Source organism: Hemicordylus capensis, chromosome 6 (assembly GCF_027244095.1).
Source record: "Hemicordylus capensis ecotype Gifberg chromosome 6, rHemCap1.1.pri, whole genome shotgun sequence".
NCBI classification, from domain to species: domain Eukaryota; kingdom Metazoa; phylum Chordata; class Lepidosauria; order Squamata; family Cordylidae; genus Hemicordylus; species Hemicordylus capensis.
The window spans coordinates 97497888-97516001 of record NC_069662.1 but is presented as its reverse complement, the minus strand read 5'-3'; the positions used below and the strand labels follow the sequence as shown (position 1 = coordinate 97516001).

General features: G+C 48.5%; 11 non-coding genes across 11 annotated transcripts; 2 read left to right on the top strand and 9 right to left on the bottom strand.

Moving 5' to 3' along the window:
- Window positions 1-437: 437 nt before the first annotated feature.
- On the top strand, window positions 438-509 carry TRNAM-CAU (transfer RNA methionine (anticodon CAU)). The gene has a single exon. It is a non-coding gene; the product is annotated as a tRNA-Met (tRNA).
- Window positions 510-1023: 514 nt separating this feature from the next.
- On the bottom strand, window positions 1024-1097 carry TRNAN-GUU (transfer RNA asparagine (anticodon GUU)). The gene has a single exon. It is a non-coding gene; the product is annotated as a tRNA-Asn (tRNA).
- Window positions 1098-1209: 112 nt separating this feature from the next.
- Window positions 1210-1291, bottom strand: TRNAS-GCU (transfer RNA serine (anticodon GCU)). The gene has a single exon. It is a non-coding gene; the product is annotated as a tRNA-Ser (tRNA).
- A 1937-nt stretch (window positions 1292-3228) lies between these two features.
- On the top strand, window positions 3229-3300 carry TRNAM-CAU (transfer RNA methionine (anticodon CAU)). Its single transcript has one exon. It is a non-coding gene; the product is annotated as a tRNA-Met (tRNA).
- Window positions 3301-5936: 2636 nt separating this feature from the next.
- TRNAN-GUU (transfer RNA asparagine (anticodon GUU)) lies at window positions 5937-6010 on the bottom strand. The gene has a single exon. It is a non-coding gene; the product is annotated as a tRNA-Asn (tRNA).
- A 112-nt stretch (window positions 6011-6122) lies between these two features.
- On the bottom strand, window positions 6123-6204 carry TRNAS-GCU (transfer RNA serine (anticodon GCU)). The gene has a single exon. It is a non-coding gene; the product is annotated as a tRNA-Ser (tRNA).
- Window positions 6205-6481: 277 nt separating this feature from the next.
- TRNAN-GUU (transfer RNA asparagine (anticodon GUU)) lies at window positions 6482-6555 on the bottom strand. Its single transcript has one exon. It is a non-coding gene; the product is annotated as a tRNA-Asn (tRNA).
- Window positions 6556-8160: 1605 nt separating this feature from the next.
- On the bottom strand, window positions 8161-8234 carry TRNAN-GUU (transfer RNA asparagine (anticodon GUU)). The gene has a single exon. It is a non-coding gene; the product is annotated as a tRNA-Asn (tRNA).
- A 2412-nt stretch (window positions 8235-10646) lies between these two features.
- TRNAN-GUU (transfer RNA asparagine (anticodon GUU)) lies at window positions 10647-10720 on the bottom strand. Its single transcript has one exon. It is a non-coding gene; the product is annotated as a tRNA-Asn (tRNA).
- Window positions 10721-11160: 440 nt separating this feature from the next.
- TRNAN-GUU (transfer RNA asparagine (anticodon GUU)) lies at window positions 11161-11234 on the bottom strand. Its single transcript has one exon. It is a non-coding gene; the product is annotated as a tRNA-Asn (tRNA).
- Window positions 11235-15959: 4725 nt separating this feature from the next.
- Window positions 15960-16041, bottom strand: TRNAS-GCU (transfer RNA serine (anticodon GCU)). The gene has a single exon. It is a non-coding gene; the product is annotated as a tRNA-Ser (tRNA).
- Window positions 16042-18114: the final 2073 nt, after the last annotated feature.

The following is an 18114-nucleotide window of genomic DNA, read 5'->3' as shown; positions in this document are numbered from 1 at the left end:
TGATATACAGGAATCATGCAAGGTTGCCAGTCTTGCAAATGTGGTTGGAGTCCTGGTTGCTGCAGGGCTGCCTGCCCTATTTGCCTTTCAAAAAGCCAGCCAAAACTTTACTGGGTAGAAAAGTGGCTGAAAAGGATGGGATTCAAACTAGACAAGGCACAATGATTTAGCAGTCCATTGCCTTGGCTTCTTGTCCACTTCATCTAAGGTGTGATGCTGCCACAGACATCGCTGGGTGAGCTTGAACCACCAACCTTCCAGTTAACAGCTGGATGCACTAGCCAACTGTGCCACAGAGATCTACACAGAGAAAGTCTTCCCCTGCCCCCATTCACATTGCATCCTCCCTTTGCCTGACATTTCTCCAGGCTGGAATCAGACCAAGCTGGTCAGGCAACAAGAAGGATGATGAGATACAGCAGCTCTCTGTTCCAGCCAGCAGAGTGGCGCAGCGGGAGCGTGCTGGGCCCATAACCCAGAGGTTGATGGATCGAAACCATCCTCTGCTAGGAGGCAGCTTCCCATTTATGCTTTTGCTTTTACTTCAGCCTTTCCTTGAAAGACTCCACTGGCCAATGCTTACTAAAGAGCTTTTCTCCCACACCCCATTTTAAAAGGGACACCCTGTGTTACCCCATGAGCAGCAGGTGTAGAACCTACCTCCTTTGGCTCTCATAGCATTTGGCTGAGGCCCATCTGGCATGAAGTATATGAGTGTCAGATCTTAGTTCATAGTGGGGTGGTGGTGTGTGCTCCACTACCAGCATTTTTTGAAATGCTTGCCAGGAGAAGATCTCCCAACACATGTGTAGTTGTGTAGATACATCATGTGAGGTTGCCAATCTTGCCAGTTCTGTTTGAGTCATGGTTGATGCAGGGCAGTCTGGCTCTTTTTCCTCTCACGAAACTGGCCAAAACTTTACCTGGGTGGAAAAGAGACCAAAAAGCAAGGGATTTGAATCCAGTCATGCAGAGCAAAATAGATTAGCAGTCCTCAGCTCCTCATCAAGGTGCTATCACAGACGTCCCTGGGTGGGCTCGAACCACCAACCTCCCGGTTAACAGCCGGATGTGCTAGCCGATTGCGCCACAGAGACCTCCACAGGCAAGTCCTTTCACTGCCCCTACCCTCTCTGAACCCTCAAGTCCTCATTGGCACAGGGCACTCACAAAACCGGATTAAAAAGCCAGCCAAAACTGAGAAGAGCCCGACAAGGGTGGGATTCGAACCCACATGTGCAGAGCACAATGGATTAGCAGTCCATCGCCTTGACCACTCGGCCACCTCGTCAAGATGTTTCCATTGACATCCCTGGGTGGGCTTGAACCATCAAGCTTTTGGTTAACAGCCAGATGCACCAGCTAATTGCACCATAGATACCTGCATAGAGAAGGCCTTTGCCTGTCCCCATCAGCACTGAAGCCTCTCTTTGCCTCATATTTCTCCAGGCTGGAATCAGTCCAAGCTGGTTAGGGAAGAAAAAGGCTGATGAGACACAGCAGCTTTCTGCTCCAGCCAGCAGAGTGATGTAATGGAAGTTAAATCCATTGACCTTGATCCAGAGGTTAATAGATCAAAATCATCCTCTGCTAGGAGGCAACCTCCACTTTTGTTTTGCTTTTACCTTAGCTGTTCCTTAAATGTCTCTTAAATGACTTTGCTGGCCAATGCTTTCTGGCAGATTTCTTCCCTCCCCCCATTTTTAAAAAAGGTACACATGCCACCCTGTGGACTACAGGGTTAGAACTTGCGACCTTGGGCTTGTGATTGATTGATTGATTGATTGATTGATTGATTTTTTATACCGCCCTTCCAAAATGGCTCAGGGCAGTTTACAATTAAAACAAAACCTTTGCCAGGAAACCTAGAAAATTGTACTTTACTGTGAGATTTCTAAACACCTTCCTAAACTACAGTTCCCAGGGCCCTTTGTGAAGAAGTTAACTTCATTTTTGATCCGACTGCTGCAAAGCAAGCTAACCAGCAATGAAATACAAGAATCTTCTCATCAAACAGAATTGGTGAAAATCACTGTGAAAAAACTGAGAGCCTAAATAGTGATGCTCCTTATCCAGCAAGCAAAGTGATAAACTACTACATTTGGCTCAGCCCCATCAACCACATAGCATATGAGTGACGGGTCTTAAGACCTGCTGTGAAGCGAGAGTGCTCCCCTGCAGGCACCTTTGCAGTCACTTTCCTGGAAGAAGCCTCATACAGGAGTGGCAGCAGTATAGAGGAATCACGCAAGGTTGCCAGTCTTGCAAATTCTGTTTGAGACTGATTGGCACAAGGCTGGGTGCTGCTTATCCTTCTCACAGTGCTTGTAAGAAAAACTTTACCTGGGTGGAAAAGAGGCCACTGAGAGTGGGATTTTAATCCACATGTGCAGAGCACAATGAATTATCAGCAGTCCATCCTCTTCACCACTCAGGCTCACCATCAAGGATGTTACCATAGACATCCCTGGGTGGGCTCAAACCACCAACAATTTACAGCCGGATGCACTAGCTGATTATGCCACAGAGATCTGTGCAGGGAAAGATTTTCCCTGTCCTTACCCACATTGCACCCTCTATTCCCCTATTGTTTATTCAGGCTAGGATTGGGCTGGGACTGGACTGGAGCAGTCAGGTAACAAACAGGCTGATAAAGGTAGAACCTATCAATTCTGGCTTCCCAAGCATCTCAGCCACCACAAAAGTCTTGGAGCACATGAGTGCTGAGTCAAAAGACTTCTTTCTGTGGTGGGGTGAGATGCTTCCCTGCAATTATTTTTCAGGCCACTTACTGAGAAGGAGCATCCAACAGGGGTGCCAACTGTGTAGAGGCATCACACAAGGTTACCAGTCTTGCCTGTGGATTGAGTTCTGGGCTTAGGACTTGAAAGGCGGGCCAGAACTTGGAAAAGAGGCCAACACTGCTGGGATGTAAATGCAAACATGAAGAGCACGATAGATTATCATTCAATCACCTTCATCGCTCAGCAACCTTGTCAAGGGTTCATCGCTACCACAAACATCCCTGAGTGGGCTTGAACCACCAACCTTCCAATTAACTGCTGGATGCACTATCCAATTGTGGCATATAGACATGGGCAGAGAAGACCTTTCCTGCCCCCATCTGTACGGCAGTCTCCCTTTTCCTGATGGTTCTCCAGACTCAAATCAGACTGGATTGGTCAGGGAACAAATGGACTGATAAGAAACAGCAGCCCTCTGCCATCCAGCAGAGTGGCGCAGAGGAAGCGTGCTGGGCCCATAACCCAGAGGTCGATGGATCGAAACCATCCTCTGCTAGGAGACAGCTTCCCACTTTTGTTTTGTGTGTACCTCAGCCTCTCCTTAAAAACCATCATTGACCAAAGCGTCCTGGGCATCTTTCTTTTTTTCAACAATTAAACAAAAAAAGATACAGCCCTTCTGACTTCTTGAGCAACAGGGCCACCAAGGGTGTAGCTAGGGGAGAGGTGGCCTGTGTTCGCCCCTGTCCCCAGTGGTCCCTCGGAGTGAGGGAGGTAAAAATGAAGAAAATAGGGAGAGGTGGCGCTGGGGGCCCCTCAGGAGCTACAGACCCTGGGTTCTTTGAACCCATCTATTCAATTAAAGCTATTGAGGGCCACTGTTGGCTCTCTAAGCATGAGGCTTGAGCCCATCAGCTATCAGGGAAACCATAGAACCCAAGAGTACCTCACTGGATCCTAAGTCCTGTAATGGGGACAGGGTGCTTTCTAGCAAGCATTTTTCTTAACCTCCGGGCCAGAAGGATACCTTTGACAAGTGTGCCATTGGTATAGTGTCATCGGGTGAAGTTGCCAATCTTGCAATCCAGGTTCAAGTTCTCACTCATGCATGGTTTGCTGCACCTTTTTCCCAACTGCAAAGCCAGGCAAAACCTAACCTTGCTGGGGAAAAGGCTGACAAGGGTGGGGTTTGAACTCATGTGCATAAAGTACAAAAGACTAACAGTCCAGCACCTTCACCACTTGGCCACTTGGTCAAGGGTTTGGTGCTACCATAGACATTCCCAGATGAGCTTTAACCACCAATCTTCTGGTTAACAACCAGACTTACTGTCTATCTGATTATACCACAGAGACCTGCATAGAGAAGACCTTTCCCTTTCCTTACCCATACTTCATCTTCCCTTTGCCTGATGTCCTTCTAGATTGGAATCAGACTGTGCCAACCAGAGAACAAATTCCGCCCCAGCCAGCAGAGGGGAACAGAGGAAATGTGGTGGGTCCATAATCTGGAAATGGATGGCTCAAAAACATCCCCAATGGTGACCCATGTTCAAGTTCAAACTGGCGCAGAGCTTGCTTCCTCTTTTCCCAATTGTGGAGCCAGGCAAAATAGGGTGGAAAAGAGGAAGATGAGGGTGGGATTCAAACCCACGCATGCAGAGCACAATGGATTAGCAGTACATCACTTTGACCACCTGGTCACCTCATCAAAGGTGCTACCATGAATGCCACTGCATAGGCTCAAATCCCCAACAATCTAGTTAATAGCCAGATGTGCTAGCTGATTGTGCCACAGAGACCTGTGAAGAGAAGACCTTTCTCTGACCCCATCTGCACTGAAGCCTCCTTTTGCTGATTTCCCCCCAAGCTGGAATCAGTCCAAGTTGGTCAGGGAATGAATGGACTGATAAGAAACAGCAGCTTTATTTTCCAGCCAGCCGAGAGTCATAGCAGGAGCGTGCTGGGCCCATAACCCAGAGGTCAATGGATCAAAACCATCCTCTGCTAGGAGGCAGCATCGACTTCTGCTTTTACTTCAGCCTTTCTTTAAAAGGCTTCACTAGCCAATACTTACTGAAGAGTTTTTCTCCCTCCACCCATTTTAAAAGAGACAGCCTGTGTCGCCTCATGAGGAGCAGGTGTAGAACCTACCTCCTTTGCCTCTTGTAGAAATTGGCTGAGGCCAGTCTGGCATGAAGTATATGAGTGCCAGGTCTTAAGGTCCTTAATGGAGGGGTGTTATGTGCTTCATGACTGGTACTTTTAGAGGGAATCTAAGGGAATCCATTTAGAGGGAATCTCCCAACCTATGTTGCACCACAGAGACCTGTGCAGGAGAGATCTTTCCCTGCTCCTATCCACACTGCAGCCTCCCTTTGCCTGATGTTTTTCCAGGTTAGAATCAGACCAGCTTGGTCAGGGACCAAAAAGGATGATGGGATACAGCAGCTCTCTGTTCCAGCCAGCAGAGTGGTGCAGCGGGAGCGTGCTGGGCCCATAACCCAGAGGTCGATGGATCGAAACCATCCTCTGCTAGAAGACAGCTTCCCACTTCTCTTTTGTGTGTACCTCCTTAAAAAAGATCATTGACTAAATCTTCCTGGGCATTTCCCTTTTTTTCAACAATTAAAACAAAACAAAAAAGACACAGCCCTTCTGATTTCTGCTTTTGCTTTTACTTCTGCCTTCCCTTGAAAGGCTTCACTGGCCAGTGCTTAATGGAGAGATTTTATCCCTCCCTTCATTTTAAAATGGACAGCATATGTCACCCCATGAGCAGCAGGTATAGAACCTACCTCCTTTTCCTCTTGAAGCATTTGGCTGAAGCCCATCTGGCTGAAGCCTGTCTGGCACGAAGTATATGAGTGCCAGGTCTTAAAAGTCCACAATGGGGTGGTGGTGGTGGTGGTGTGTGCCCCTCCACCGGCATTTTTAGAACTACCTTCCAAGAGGGGATCTTGCCAACACATGCAAAGTGGTGGAGAGGCATGCTGTGAGGTTGCCAATCTTGCTAGTTATGAGTTGTGGATAGTGCCGGGCAGTCTGGCTCTTTTTCCTCTCACAAAACTGGCCAAAATTTACCTGGGTGGAAAACAGGCCCAAAAGCACGGGATTTGAATCCAGTCATGCAGAGCACAATGGATTAGCAGTCCTCAGCACTCAACCTCCTTATTAAGGTGCTACCACAGACGTCCCTGGGTGGGCTCGAACCACCAACCTCCCGGTTAACAGCCGGATGCGCTAGCCAATTGCGCCACAGAGACCTGCACATTGAAGTCTTTTCCCAGACCTTACCCTCTCTGAACCCTCAAGTCCTCATTAGCACAGGGCACTCACAAAACCAGATCACAAAACCAGATAAAACTGAAAGGAGCCCGACGAGGGTGGGATTCGAACCCACGCGTGCAGAGCACAATGGATTAGCAGTCCATCGCCTTGACCACTCAGCCACCTCGTCAAGATGCTACCACTGACATCCCTGGGTGAGCTTGAACCACCAATTGCAATTGCACTTAGATGGATAGCAGGCCAAAAAAGGTGAGATTTGAATCCAGCCATGCAGAGCACAATGGATTTGCAGTCCCCTCATCTTCACCATTTGGCCTTCTCACCAAGTGCTATCACAGACGTCTCCGTCTGTGATAGCACTTGGCGAGATGGGGTGGGATTTGAATCTGCCCATACGGAGCACAATGGATTACCACTTGGCCTCCTCATCAAGGTGCTATCACAGACGTCCCCGGGTGGGCTCGAACCACCAACCTTCCGGTTAACAGCCGGATGCGCTAGCCGATTGCGCCACAGAGACCTGCACAGGAAGTCCTTTCCGTCCCCCTATCCACACAGAATCCTAAATTCTCCTGAAGTTTATCCAGGCTAGAATAGGACTGGCACAGCCAGGCAATTAATAGACTGACAGGCATAGAACCTGCTACTTTTGACTCCCCAAACATTTCAGTCACAAGGGATGTGTCAAAGATGATGAATGCAGAGTCCAAAGGCCCATTGCTGAGGGGAGATATGCACACTTGCAGGTAATTTTCAAGTCAATTGCTGAGAATAAGCTGAGAAGACAAATAAGCTGAGAAGACATAATCGCTTCTTCCCCAGCCAGCAGAGTGGTGCCGTGGAAGTGTGCTTTGCCCATAACCCAGAGGTTGATGGATTGGAACCATTTCTGCTAGGATGCAGCCTCCACTCTTCAGTTTTGCTTTTACCTCGGCCTCTCCTTGAAAGGTATCACCGCCCAATCCTTTCTGGATGGCTTTCTTTTTTCTAACCTTTTCTTTTCTTTTTCTTTTTAAAAGATATTATCTGTCTGACGTTTAGCAGCAGGACCCCCTTTCAGCTTCCTATTTGTGTACCTCAGAGACCACTCTGCCACCTTGAAAGCCACAGAACTTGAAAATGCTTGATCATAGTAAGTAAGTGAGTAAATTTATTACGGTCCTTAGACCAGCTTAACATTTAAAATAATACATTGATCATGTCATGTCATGCAGGGAAACATTTTTGAGGGTGTTCTTGACCCACTATCTGGAAGGGGGCTTGTGCAGGGCTTGCTGTCCCTGTTACAGATTGCAAAGCCAGGCAAAATGGGTGGAAAAGAGGCTGATGAGAGTGGGATTCAAGCCCACACATGCAGAGTACAATGGATTAGCAGTCCATTGCCTTGACCACTCGGCCACCTCAACTGAACCACCAACCTTCTGGTTAACAGCCAGATGTGCTAGCCAATTGCGCCACAGAGACCTGTGCAAGGGAGGCCTTTCCCTGCTCCCATCCACACTGCAGCCTCCCTTTGCCTGATGTTTTTCCTGGTTGGAATCAGACCGGGTAGGTCAGGGACCAAAAAGGATGATGAGATACAGCAGCTCTCTTTTCTAGCCAGCAGAGTGGTACAGCGGGAGCGTGCTGGGCCCATAACTCAGAGGTTGAGGGATTGAAACCATCCTCTGCTAGGATGCAGCTTCCCGCTTTTGCTTTTGATTTTACTTCAGCCTTTCCTTGAAAGACTTCACTGGCCAATGCTTACGAAAAGCAGCAGTTGTAGAACCTACCTCCTTTGCCTCTCATAGCATTTGGCATGAAGTATATGAGTGCCAGGTCTTAAAGTCCACTATGTGGGGTGGGGTGTGCCCCTTGACCGGCATTTTTAGAACTGCTTGCCAGGAGGGAATCTCCCAATACGTGTGCAGTGGTGTAGAGACATCGTGTGAGGTTGCCAATCTTGCCAATTCGGAGTTGTGGATGGTACAGGGCAGTCCGGCTCTTTTTCCTCTCACAAAACTGGCCCAAACTTTACCTGGGTGGAAAACAGGCCAAAAGGCATAGGATTTGAATCCAGTCATGCAGAGCACAATGGATTAGCAGTCCTCAGCACTTGAGCTCCTTATCAAGGTGCTACCACAGACGTCCCTGGGTGGGCTCGAACCACCAACCTCCCGGTTAACAGCCGGATGCGCTAGCCAATTGCGCCACAGAGACCTGCACAGGAAGTCCTTTCCCTGCCCCTTCCCTCACTGAACCCTGAATTCTTCTGAAGTTTCTCTAGGCTAGAATTGGAGTGGTTCAGCCAGGCAATAAGTGGGCTGACAGGGATAGAACCTGCCACTTTGCACTCCCTAAACATCTCAGTTAGAAGGGATGTCCCGAAGCCCATGAGTGCTAAGTCAAAATGCCATTTCTGGGTGACAGGAGGGGGCAGATATGTTCACCTGCAGGTAATTTTCAAGCCACTTGCTGAGGTGGGGCCTCTGACAGGTGTGCCAGTGTTCTTGAAGCATTGTGCAAGGCTACCATTCTTGCCCTAGAATTTGAGTCCTGGGCTCAGGAGCAGAGTACTCCTTTTGCCACTCACAAGCCTTTTTGAAACTTTACCTGGATGGAAAAGGCTGCAATATGGCTGGGATGTGAATGCATGCCTGCAGAGCAAAATGAATTAGAAGTTCATCACCTTGACTACTTCGACATTCCATGAAGGGTGCAGCCTGCACCTTTATGTTCCAGTGCAGGCATTTTTAGAACTTCATTCCAAGAGGTGATCTTGCCAACACATGCTAAGTGGTAGAGAGGCATGATGTGCAGTTGCCAATCTTGCCAATTCTATTTGAGTTATGGTTGACACAGGGCAGTCTGGTTCTTTGCATCCCTGGCTGTACGCAAACCCCTAACTTCCTTGTTAACAACCGGATTTGCTACCCAGTTGCAGGATAGGGACTGTGGAGGAAAGGCCTTGCCTCCTCCCTACCCTTCCTGTACTGCAGTCTCCCTTCACTTGATGTTTCAGCAAGGTGGAATTGGACTGAGCCAGCCAGGCAACAAATAAGCTGAGAAGACATAACTGTCTCCGTCCTAGCCTGCAGAGTGTTGCAGTGGAAGTGTGCTTTGCCCATAACCCAGAGGTTGATGGATTGGAACCACTTCTGCTAGGAAGCAGTCTCCACTCTTTGGTTTTGCTTTTACCTCGGTCTCTCTTTGAAAGGCATCACTGCCCAGTCCTTTCTGGGTGGCTTTCTTTTTTCCAACCATTTCTTTTAAATATTACCTGTCTAGTAGCAGGACTAGTTTCAGCTCCGTAAGCACATACTTCAAACCACTCTGCCACCAGGAAAGCCTGGTGAACTCAGAAAGGCTAATGAGATAAAGCAGCTCTCTGTTCCAGCCAGCAGAGTGGCGCAGCGGAAGTGTGCTGGGCCCATAACCCAGAGGTCGATGGATCGAAACCATCCTCTGCTAGGAGGCAGCTTCCACATCTGCTTTTGCTTTTACTTCAGCCTTTCCTTGAAAGGCTTCTCTGGCCAATGCTTACTGGAGAGCTTTCTTCTTCCCTCCACCCCATGAGCAACTATAGAACTTACCTCACTTGCCTCTAGTACCATTTGGCTCAGGCTCATCGGGCATGGATCATATGAGTGCCAGGTCTTAAGGTCCATAATGGGGGTTTGTAGGTTCAATTCCACCATTGTATGTTTCCCAGACTATGGGAAACACCTATATTGGGCAGCAGCGATATAGGAAGATGCTGAAAGGTATCATCTCATATTGCACGGGAGATGGCAATGGTAAAACCCTCCTGTATTCTACCAAAGAAAACTACAAGGCTCTATGGTTGCCAGAAGTTGACACCGATTCAACAGCACTTTACCTTTATGTTCCAGTGCAGGCATTTTTAGAACTACTTTCCAAGAGGGGATCTTGCCAACCAGGGGCGTAGCAAGATTGGAGTGGGCCCAGAGACAAGATTTTAAAATAACCCCTCACTGAAGCTCAGCTCATGAAGTAAAGAAATCTTAAATGAGGCTGAATAGTGGTAACAAAAAGCAGAGTAAAATTTATATACACACACACACACACACACACACACACACACACACACACATGCCACAATAGAACATCATCCTAATTTTTTTTTAAAGGTTTTGTAAATTGTGGACAATGCAAGTCATTTAATGGTACTAGAGAAAGACATGCTGTTCTGGTAGCTCCAGGTCTTAACACTCACATCAATTTCGGAGGATGAATGCAACTGAAGCAAGCCTGGGCGGGTGCGTGGCTGGGGGAGTCAGTCATGTGATTTGCCTCTGGGGGGGGCCTCCAAGGCAGTGCGCCCCCAGACAATTGTCTCCCCTTGCCTTATTATAGTTATGCCCCTGTTGCCAACACATGGTAAGTGGTGGAGAGACATGATGTGAGGTTGCCAATCTGCCAATTCTATTTTAGTTGTGGTTGGTGCAGGGCAGTCTGGTTTTTCCCCCTCTCATAAAACTGGCCAAAACTTTAACTGGATAGAAAGCAGGCCAACTAAGGTGGGATTTGAATCCAGCCATGCAGAGCACAATGGATTAGCAGTCCCCTCATCTTCACTACTTGGCCTCCACATCAAGGTGCTATCACAGACGTCCCTGGGTGGGCTTGAACCACCAACCTTCTGGTTAACAGCCAGATGCGCTAGCCAAATGCACCACAGAGACCTGTGCAGGGAAAGTCTTTCCCTTCCCCTACCTTCATTTCTCCTGTTGTTTTTTTCAGGCTGGAACTGGAGTGAACCAGCCAGGTAACAAACAGGCTTATTAGAGGTAGAACCTATCAATTCTGGCTTTCCAAGCATCTCAAAAACCAGGAAGGTCTTGGAGCCCACGAGTGCCGAGTCAAGAGACCTCTTTCTGTGGTGGAGAGAGATGCTTCCCTCCAATTATTTTTCAGGCCGCTTACTGAGAAGGAGCATCCAACAGGGGTGCCAGTGGTGTAGAGGCATCAGGCAAGGTTACCAGTCTTGCCCGTGGATTTGAGTTCTAAGCTTGCCAAAACTTTAGCTGGGTGGAAAAGAGGCCAATAAGGATGGGATTTGAATCTGCCCATATGGAGCACAATGGATTACCACTTGGCCTCCTCATCAAGGTGCTATCATAGACGTCCCCGGGTGGGCTCGAACCACCAACCTTCCGGTTAACAGCCGGATGCGCTAGCCAATTGCGCCACAGAGACCTGCACAGTAAGTCCTTTCCCTCCCCCTATCCACACATAATCCTAAATTCTCCTGAAGCTTATCCAGGCTAGAATAGGACTGGCACAGTCAGGCTATTAATGGACTGACAGAGATAGAACCTGCCATTTTTGACTCCCCAAACATTTCAGTCACAATAGATGTGTCAAAGACGATGAATGCGGAGTCCAAAGGCCCATTGCTGAGGGGGGATATGCACACCTGCAGGTAATTTTCAAGCCAATTGCTAAGAAGAGCAATTGGGGGAATATGCACACCTGCAGGTAATTTTCAAGCCATAACTGATTGTGAAGAGCTCCAAAAGGATATAAAGTGGCAAATGCAGTTCAGAGCTGGCAAGTGTAAAGTGATGCACATTGGGACGAAAAACCCCAACTTCAAGTATATGCTGATGGGATCTGAGCTGTCGGTGACTGACCAGGAGAGGGATCTTGGGTTCGTAGTGGACAGCTCGTTGAAAGTGTCGACTCAGTGTGCGGCAGCTGTAAAAAAGGCCAATTCCATGCTAGGGATCATTAAGAAGGAGGTTGAAAATAAAACTGCTAATATTATAATGCCCTTATACAAAACTATGGTGCGGCCACACCTGGAGTACTGTGTACAATTCTGGTCACCACATCTTAAAAAGGACATTGTAGAACTGGAAAAGGTGCAGAAGAGGGCAACCAAGATGATCAAGGGCCTAGAGCACCTTTCTTATGAGGCTAGGCTACAACACCTGGAGCTATTTAGTTTAGAAAAAAGACGACTGTGGGGAGACATGATAGAGGTCTATAAAATCATGCATGGTGTGGAGAAAGTGGATAGAGAGAAATTCTTCTCCCTCTCACATAATACTTGAACCAGAGGTCATCCCATGAAACTGACTGCCAGGAAATCTAGGATGAGCAAACAGAAGTACTTTTCCCCACAACGCATAATCTACTTGTGGAATTCTCTGCCACAAGATGTGGTAACAGCCAACAGCCTGGATGGCTTTAAGAGGGGTTTGGATAACTTCATGGAGGAGAGGTCTATTGACGGCTACTAGTCTGAGGGCTCTAGGCCACCTCCAGCCTTGGGGACAGGGTGCCTCTGGGTACCAGTTGTGGGGGAGTAACAGCAGGAGAGAGGGCATGCCCTCAACTCCTGCCTGTGGCTTCCAGCGGCATCTGGTGGGCCACTGTGCGAAACGGGATGCTGGACTTGATGGGCCTTGGGCCTGATCCAGCAGGGCTGTTCTTATGTTCTTATGTTTATGTTCTAAGAGGCCTCTGACGGGTGTGCCAGTGCTCTTGAAGCACTGTGTAAGGTTCCCATCCTTGCCCTGAATTTGGATTCTGGATTCTGGACACAATAATCCTTTTGCAAGTGCAGCCCAGTGGCAGCCCAGATCTGGTCTCCACAGATGCACAGAGGCCATTTGTGTGACCTATACGGATGTGCAGAGGTCACACAAATGGCCGCAGTTTGACCTGGTTCGTCTGGACCACCGGCCAGCTCGACTGAACCGGCTTGTGGACCAGTGGCTTGGTTCGAATTTGGTTTGAATTCTAACCAAACCACCTGCACCCATTCTGTGCACATCCCTATTCCAGGCTGGGATCAGACCAAACTGCTGTGGCAACATAAAGGCTGATGAGACACAGGAGCTCTCTGTTGCAGCCCGCAGAATGGTGCAGTGCAAGTAAGGGTCATTACCCAGAAGTTGATGGATCATAAGCATCCTCTGCTAGGAGGCAGCTTCTACTTTTGTTTTGCTTTTACCTTAAACTCTCCTTAAAAGGCTTTGCCAACCAATGCTGACTGGAAAGTCATCTGGTCGGATCCCCCATCCATTCAGCATATGAGTGACAGGTCTTAAGGCCTGTCATAGGGGAATGGATGCTTCCTTTCAGGCCTTTTTGGTACTTCTTCCTATGGTCCTCTAATCAGTGTGCCAGTGGTGTAGAGGCATCCTGTGGAGTTGCCAGTCTTGCAGATTTGATTTGGGTTCTGGTTTGTGCAGAGCTGGCTGCATCCTTTGCTTCACAAAGCCAGCAAAAGCTTTACTTGGTGGAAAAGGAGCCAATAAGGAAACCCATGTGTGCAGATCACAATGGATAGTAGTCCATCACATTCACCACTTCCTCCAGATGCTGCCACAAACATCCCTGGGTGGGCTTCAACCACCAACCTTCAAGTTGACAGCTATATCTGTGCATGGAAAGCCTTTTCCTGTTCCCACGTGTATTGCAGCCTCCCTTTGCCTCATGTTTCTCCAGACCAGGATTGGACAGGGCTGGTCAAGTAATAAATGGGCAGATAGAACCTGCTACTTTTGGTTCCCCAAGCATCTCAGTCACAAGGGATAGCTCGACGGCTTTCTTCCCTCCCCCCATTTTAAAAAAGTACAAACTGCAAAGGATGATGAGATACAGCAGCTCTCTGTTCCAGCTAGCAGAGTGGCACAACGGGAGCGTGCTGAAGTCGCATGCTCAGAGGTTGATGGATTGAAACCATCCTCTGCTAGGAGGCAGCTTCCACTTCTGCTTTTGTTTTTACATCATCTGCAAAGGTGATGTGTGAGCTGTTCTGCAAGCATTTTTAGAACTGCTCACCAAGAAGGGGCCTCACCTAGGGGTGTGCACAAAACCAGTTTGCCCAGTTTGGTTTGAGTCCAAATTGGGCATGTTCAGTTCTGTGGCACCAATCCCTGCCGCCCTCGCCAAGAGCCCAGCTTGAATTTGAGCCAGTTTGGCAGTTCTAAACTCCGCCCCCCAATTATTTTTATTCAACACCACAGTTCCGCGGGTCCAGCGGGAGATGCTGGTGTGGCCCGGGTGGGGGGGCCTTAGTTTCCCCTCCCCCCATTCCAGCCCTTTACTCAGTCACGACCCAGCTATGCAAATGACCAGGGAACATGTGTGGCGGCCTCCATAACGGCCTTTGCCACCAGGAAAAGGGCCGGAACAGCCCCCAAACAGGCCAAAACAGAGGACGGGGGGGGGGGGGGCGGGGAGAGGCAGGTGCGGGGAGAGGGAGACTAAGGAGACCTCCCCCCCCCAACGACCACTCCAGCATCGAGCTTGTGGCACCATGGCAGTGAGTAAGTTTAGAACTCCTAAACTGGCCTTGAACCCTTGAGCCAGAGCAGTTTGATGGTGAACCAGCTCTACCTCCAGTCATTTCTCACAACTCTACTCAGATGTGCAGTGATGTAGAGGCATTGTGTGAGGTTGCCAGTCTGGCAAATTCTGTTTGAGACCCGGTTGTGCAGAGCGGGCTGCCCTTTTGCCTCTCACCAAAGCGGCCAAAACCTTCCTTGGGTGGAAATGAAGAATATGAGGGTGGAATTCAAATCCCATCGTGCATTTGCCCAGTTGCCCCTTGCCACTGCCCAAAATTTTAGCTGGCTGGGGAACAGTGGCTGATGCGTGTGTACCAGCCACTTCCAGTCCGACACTGACTGGGGTGGCAAGGAGGTACACTGCTCCCCTGTGCCTGTGTTTTTTCAGATGATGCCAGCGGGGAGGGGGATGAGTACCCTCCCTGCTCTTTAAAGTTACCCCCCCCACACACACACACACCGAACCAGCCGAGCACTGGTTCATGTACATCCTCATTCATTCATTCATTCATTCATTCATTCAGTTTCTATACCGCCCTTCCAAAAATGGCTCAGGGCGGTTTACACAGAGAAATAATAAATAAATAAGATGGAACCCTGTCCCCAAAGGGCTCACAATCTAAAATGAAACGCAAGATAGACACCAGCAACAGTCATGGGAGGTACTGTGCTGCGGGTGGATAGGGCAGTCCATTAGCAGCCCATCATCTTAACCGCTTAGTCCCTTCATGAATGATGCCCGTGCCATGGACTTCCCCAGGTGAGCTCAAACTCCTAACATTGTTAACAACTGGATGTGTTGCCCAGTTGCAGTGTACAGATCTGTGGAGGAGAGGCTTTGTCTCCTTCCTTCCTGCACTGCAGCCTCCCTTTGCTTGACGTCCCAGAAGGGTGGAATTCAACTGGGCTGGCCAGGCAACAAATGGGCTTAGAAAACACAACAGCCTTCTTGCTCAGCCAGCAGGGTAGTGCAACGGAAGCATGCTTGGCCCATAATCCAGAGGTCAATGGATTGTTGAAGCCATATTCTGCTAGGAAGCAGTCTCCACATTTATGTTTTGCTATTAGCTTGACCTCTCCTTAAAAGGCATTTGAACATTTTCTTTTAAAAGGTATAGTCCTTCTCACTCCTCCAGCAGCAGGACCACTTTGGGCTCTCCAAACATGTACTTCAGGCCACTAAGCGACCAGGTAACCCAGAAATGCTTCACCATGTCATGGTTTTTTACCCAGGCTTTTAGATGAGTGCTATATTCTGTGTTGCTGCTGCTCTGTATATTTTAACTATTTTAAATATTTAAATGTAATATTTGTATTGTTTAATGTGTTTAATATATTTGTATTGCTTTAAAGATAGTGCAACCCTCCTTGGGATTATTTTTACTGAAAGGCGGTGTACAAAACTGACAATAAATGGATAAATAAAATGCTTCATCACGCCATAATGACATGCAGGGGCACTTTCTTGTAAGCATGTTTGACCGGCTGGCTGGAAGGCAGCCTTCAAATAGGTGCCGTACTGGTGTGGAGGTGTCATGTGAAGTTGCCAATCTTGCGATCCACATTTGCTGCCCTTTTCCCAGTTGTGAAACCAGGCAAAACTGGATGGAAAAGAGATCGACGAGGGTGGGATTTGAACCCACGCGTGCAGAACACAATGGATTAGCAGTCCATCACCTTGACCACTCGGCCACCTCATCCAAGGTGCTACCATGGATGCCTTGGGCAGGCTCGAACCACCAGCCTTCTGGTTAATAGCCAGATGCGCTAGCCAATTGCACCACAGACACCTGTGCATGGAAGATCTTTCCTTGCCTCCATCCACACTGCAACCTCCCTCCCTTTGCCTGATGTTTCTCCAGTCTGGAATCAGACCAAGCTGCTCAGACAACAAAGAAGCTGATGGGACACAAGAGCTCTCTATTCCAGCCAATTTAGTGGTACAGTGGAAGCGTGCTGGGCCCATAACCCAAAAGTCAATGGATCGAACCCATCCTCCACTAGCTTCCACTTCTGCTTTTACTTTTACCTCAGCCTTTCCTTAAAAGGCTTCACTGGTCAATGCGTACTGGAAAGCTTTTCTTCTCCCCCCTCTTTCTAGTTCCTGTCATCCTATGCCCAGCAGGAGTAGGACTTGCCACATTTGGGCGCATGCTGCATCGGGCTCAGGCCCCTCAATCATTCAATGTATGAGTGACAGGTGGTCTTAAGGCCTGTCATAGGGGAAGGGATCATTTCTTGCAGGCCTTTTTAGAGTTACTTTACTTGCTAGGAGGGGACATCTGATAAGTGTCCCAGTCGTATAGAGTCAATCTTGAAAATTCAGTTTGAGTCCTGGTTTCTTCAGAGCTGGCTTCCTCCTTTGCCTCACAAAGCTGGCAAAAACCTTAATTGGTGGAAAAGGTGCCAACAAAATGGAATCCAAACTCATGAATGCAGATCACAAAGGATTAGCAGTCCATCACATTCAGCACTTCATCCAGGAGCTACTATAAACATTTCTGAGTGGACTTGAACCACCAAACTTTTGTTTGACAGCCAGATGCACTAGCCCATTGTGCCACTGAAATCTATGCAGGGAAGGCCTTCAAAAAGTGCTGCAGTGGTGTGGAGGCATCATGTGAAGTTACCAATCTTGAGATCCGCATTCAAGGTCCAGCTGGCGCAGAGCTTGCTGCCCCTTTTTCCCAATTGTGAAACCAGGCAAAACTGGATGGGAAAGCGGTCAATGACATCCCTGGGTGGGTTTAAACCACCAGCCTTTCAGTCAACAGCCATATGTGACCAGAGATGTCCCCACTGGGAATCCCCAGGTGGGCTCCAACCACCAATCTTCCAGCTAACACCCGGATTCACTAGCCAATTGCACTGCAGAGACCTGTGCAGGGAAGACCTTTTCTCTGCCTCCAACTGCCCCCAACTGCCCCTTTTCTCTGACCCCAACTGCCCTGCAGCCTCCCTTTGCCTGATGTTTATCCAGGCTCTAACCAGACTGAGTTGGTAAGGGAACAAATGGGCTGATGAGAAACAGCAGCTCTCTGTTCCAGCTAGCAGAGTGGTGCAGTGGGAGTGTGCTGGGCCCATAACCAAGAGGTTGATTGATTGAAACCGTTCTCTGCTAGGAGGCATCTTCTGCTTTTCCTTTCGTCTCTCTTTAAAAGACTTCAAAGCTCAAACCTTCCTAGATGGCTTCCCCTCAACCAAACAAAATAAATAGATAAACTTTTTAAAAGATACAGTCCCTCCCAATCCATTGGCAGGAGGGCTAAAACCTGCCACTTTCTGCCCCCCACCTTGAGCCTCTTAGTCACAAAGGATGCCATGGGATGTATGATTTCTTAGTCAAAAAGTCCTATGTGTGTGTTTGTGTGTGTGCACGCACACACCCCTGTGTACTTCCCTGCAGGCATTTTTCAAATCATTAGCCAGGAGATGGTTTTTGCTGTCAAGTGATGCAGAGGCATTATTCAAGGTTGCCAAACTTACAGCTGAGTTCTGGTTGGTGCAGGGCTGGATGTCCCTTTTGCCATTTGCACAGTTGGCCAAAATTGTATCAGGCTGGAAAAGAGACCTATGAGGGTGGAATTCAAACCAACACGTGCAGAGCACAAGAGATTAGCAGTCCATTACTTTGCCCTGCCCCAACTTCCATGGCAGCTTCCTTTGTCTAATGTTTCTTCAGGCTGGAGTTGGATTCGACCAGCCAGTTGACAAATGGGTCAATCAGACACATAGCTTTTCTGAACCAGAATGTTTGTTGTAGGATTGGTGGG